This window comes from Armigeres subalbatus, chromosome 3 (assembly GCF_024139115.2).
Source record: "Armigeres subalbatus isolate Guangzhou_Male chromosome 3, GZ_Asu_2, whole genome shotgun sequence".
Taxonomy (NCBI): Eukaryota; Metazoa; Arthropoda; class Insecta; order Diptera; family Culicidae; genus Armigeres; species Armigeres subalbatus.
In genome coordinates this window covers 229,360,726-229,365,299 of record NC_085141.1, presented here as the reverse complement: position 1 = coordinate 229,365,299, position 4,574 = coordinate 229,360,726, and the positions used below count along the sequence as shown (strand labels likewise).

General features: G+C 36.8%; 1 long non-coding RNA gene across 1 annotated transcript; it reads left to right on the top strand.

The window, feature by feature from the left end:
• Window positions 1–392: 392 nt before the first annotated feature.
• On the top strand, window positions 393–899 carry LOC134227941 (uncharacterized). Its single transcript, XR_009983797.1, has 3 exons — window positions 393–590; window positions 693–727; window positions 813–899. It is a non-coding gene; the product is annotated as an uncharacterized LOC134227941 (long non-coding RNA).
• Window positions 900–4,574: the final 3,675 nt, after the last annotated feature.

The window sequence follows — 4,574 nt, the reverse complement described above, 5'->3', positions numbered from 1 at the left end:
TGAATATTGACAGTTCAGAGCCGAAAACGAATGTGCCTAGAAGTGAGCTGCCAAGTGAAGAAAGGTGCCCGAATAAAAAATATAATACAAAAACAATATAACGTAATGTAACATTACCATTGTAAACCATAAATTCACTATACATTTTAATGTTGACATAACAGTGGAATCACAATACAATGTATTGTAATCAACCATTCAATCAATAGTAATTGAAGTTTTCGAAATAGAATATACGGGTGGTTAAGCATCGTAACAATACAAAATTTGGCATTTTTCCATACATATTTATTCGCAAAACAATAGATTATAATGTTTTTATATTGTGTGAAAAATTTCAGCATGAAAAAAATTGCGATATATTTCACACATTTTTTCAGTGTAGTATGTGAGGTCGGTAAAGCAGAACTGAAGGAATATTTCGACAAAAATAGTAATTTGACATGTTTACATTTGGTTTTTTCGCATTGATTTTATTTTTCGCGCCTCGAACCGATGATGGTTCGAAGTTTTATTTTCCTGTGCCTCAGCTGTCTGGACCAGTCAAGATTATTGGAAAACATTGAGTTCAGAGCAAAGATATGTTTCAGGTAGGTATGTATTAATAAGTTTAGATTGGGCAACTGAATAATCTCAGTGGAATTCGATTAAGTTTCTAGAAGTTAAATGTGTTTAACTTTTTTTTATTCTAGTGAATGGAATGAAGGCCTTCAAATGTGCAACCGAAGTAAATTGCTCAACTTATTTGCCCTATCTGAACTTAGCATAAGTATGGAAATTAAAAACCATGTTTGGACAATATTTACTTCTAGATCATCAACTTCACTATATTCCCCGGCGGCCACTAAATCATAAACCGTCAGGTGATTCGGTGGTTTCAAAAAGTTTCAGTTTAAGGTAAGTTTTTACCTCGATTTTTACTTTCTGCATTGTAGATAATATAGTATGCACATTTAAGCACTAAGGATTACAACGAAATTTTCCTTCAATTACCGCCATTCGAATATAAACACAATTTTAGTAACATGAAAAAGGCTCAACCGTTGCGCTTATGCGAGTTTTCACGATGCAGTTAGTTAAACAGTATTATAATATTATAAATTCAGTAGAAAACCGAATTATAGCCGCTATTGAAATTGGATTTTTCTCACAATCCATACGTTAAACCTAATTTCGGAAGTGGTGCGCTGTATAGCACATCACCAAATGGCTTATTTAAAGGGTTGTACCAAAAGTATGATCCTACTGCGAATGCAAATCATTTCCATAATGTAAAGAATAAACTTAACATATAGTTGCACGATTGCTACGGATCTGCCGAGTAAGATTTTTTTAAATATATGAGTCAAAACGATCATGTGGTGTATCCTATATACATATTTAACTGTACTTCCAGTTGATTCAAAAGTATAAGATTGTTAATGTCACTCATTTCGGTTTTCAACTGGAGCAACAAATAAACGTCCGGCAGAACCGTTTTCCAAAGTGTGAGGCTAATTTAATCGTTGTGATGTTTCAGCACAATAATAATATTACTATGTGTTTTCGACCGAGAACACAGTAGCCCGTACCGTATATACAGTTTCTTCAGTAACACATAAAAAAAATAAAAAATATGAAATTTGGTTCTAAGCAATTCTAATACAATACATTTGGAATATATTAGTATTTATTGTAACCATACATTGTACTGTATCTTCATTGTTAAACAGTAATTATAATTTCGCTACTAGATTTTTAAACAATAGATATACCATTGAATTTAGGGTTTACAATAGAATATATCGTACATATATTGTTTGTTCGATAAGCTATATGGTACTTTTTTATACGGGTGGTCTTCACCAAAAAAAATCGATTATTTTACACTCTGCCGCCTTTACCCAGCGTGGAAAGCTGGACAGGCCGAAATTTAGATTTTCTGTGTCGATTACCGGTTCAACAAGAGCCTTCAACCTGCCGTTTTAAAATATGGGAAAAAAATCCTAGGGCAAGATTCCTGCAAGATTCTAGATTCAAATGATTCATCGATTAATGCAATTATCGAAGGTGACAAGAATTTCGCTGAAACTTGTCAGGGATGAGCGTTTCGATGTTATGATGTTAAGAACGAAAAAAAAATTACCCGACTGAAATCGGAGAGCAAAGAGCATATACCTTCTCACAGTTGTCTGATTCTAAATATACAAGGATTTAGACGAACTTTTGACTGGACGAATTTAAATTTTTAAACAAGCACCTAATCATCAATAAAAACACAGTTGAATATACAAGATATCATAATATCATAAAACAGTTTGCTTGTTGTCGTGACCGATCCAATCACCGCTCCTAATCGGAGCGATTGCCGCTACCTCCGAACGACAATCAAAGTAGAGAGCAGTTCTACCCGCTCTCTGACTTGATTGTCATCGGGCACTGCTTCCTCTGGCGGCATTTCGACCAGCAGGGGCGGTGCCACCCGCTTACCCGCTGCCTACTACTGCCACCGGGAACACGGACCTATTCCTATAGGTCCACCGCTGCTCGGACCTACTCCTGTAGGTCCTGGTCCAGGAATGGGCACTACGCTACGGTAGTCTCCGCCCAGGTGCAGGTTTCACCGTTGATGCGCCTAAACACATCGGCCAAAAATTCAAACTGTTTCTACCATTTTACTCATATCTATAGACATATGAGACATGGTCCGGTAGTGATGGGTTAACACTCCATTCGTTCCATTCATACCTTGTTGCCATATTTTACCATGAATGCCTTCACGTTCATTAGGTGCAATATAATTGCCTACTTTTTGGCGAATTGCCAGCAATATGCACTGAGCTTTCAAAGCTTGCTTACATCACATGTTAAAGAATTTGTGATATGCAAAGATTTATAATAAGTGCCTTGTATTTCTTTTTTTAGCTTTTCAGTACATTTAAATACTTGTTCGACTTTAATTTATTTTATTATTTTTTTTAACTTAATCGCTATCACCACACTTGTATGCTTCCTTCGCAAAAAAAACTTTGTAATGAGTCAACGAGCCGCTCAAATGAGTCGGCTCATTCAAGTGAACGCTTGGTTCAGAGCCGCTCACTTAATTGAACCATTTTGCCCATCACTACTGTAGGGTCATGGGTTCGAGTCCCACTGAAGGGAAAGTGGTTACCTCCAATACAATCAATATCTTCCACATAACGTACATATTCACATATGAGTTTTCACAACATTGTAAATACTATTCCTTTCCAGTGCGCTGTTGGGGATGCAATGAGTTCCTCGGTATTTTGTAGCAACGAGTGTGGGACTAATTTTCCTTCCCTTATCCTAATTGACTGTGAGGACGTGGCCGGCATCGCTCTTGGCCTTGAATTAAAAAAAACTCCGAAGCATGTACAGTGAGAATAGCTTTCTAGTCCCGAGAAAACTATTCAATTGGTGAGCTGTGCATTATTTGTTGTTTCACGGCCAATCACGACTAGCAACTACGATGGGTACAGTCAATCAAGCTAAGCTAAGCTAAGCTATTAGTTTCCAATCTCTGATCTAACATATCTAGAAAAAAAAATCCGGGTTTCTGAAAGCTGTTCCGTGGCCATTGCATGGCCAGTTCTACCCTAAAATATATGATGTTATTACTTATAAGTCATGAGATTCTGAAAAGTTTGAAATGTCGGAAGACTGATTTATTTCCTGGTTCTATGTTGGCTTTTTAACCGGATATTCCGGGTTTCCGGAACCTGTTCTGTGGCCTTTGTATGGCCCTACAAAGAAATAATGATGATTTCTGAATTACTCAAATTGAGATGTCGGAATACTGATTCATTTTATTGCTCGTAGGCCTTTTTTACCGAAAATTTCGACAAAATCCAACTTTTTCGTTTTCAAGCCAACATCAATTGTTTTCATTCATTCAAATTGACCAAAAGAGTGAGGCATCATGATCAATTTTTCAAATCAATAGTTTTTCGAAACTATCCGGTCCCAAACAGCTGTGCAGAATCTTAGCCCAATTGGTTGCTTCCTGGTTTCGCATCGCGTTTGAATTTTGTATGGAAATTAGTATGAGAAACGTAAATTTTCTCATTTTTACTCCTAGGTGTTGCAGTTGATCGTAAGCCAAGTGATACATTGCTTTAAAATATACTCCACAAGATGCCGGAAAACTTTGCTGAAGAAAGAACGTTGCTGAAACGTCTTCAAAAAAAAGTTATAACGCTTCGAAACTGGTTGTTTAACCCATATGCAAAAAACTGTTTATTCTGGCAGCACTGCCGAACTACCTGGACCAATAATTTATCTGAATGTTATTTCAAAACATTCTAAGCAAATACTGCTTCAATGTCTTAGCTGTATCGAATATTTTTATCGGGTATTTTTACCTCATGCAACAGTTAAACATTGTAGCTGGCTGATGCCATTCAAAAACTGTAGAATATATTAATCATGTTTCGTTGCCTGAAAACTCATGAGACAAAACGCTTTCAAGCTGGCAGCTCTTTGGGAACAACGCACCACGCGTCGGCGAATCAGCATTCTGGTATGGATAGTGCGAGGAGACGCATGCCTTGCCGAAATATTAGATATTTCAT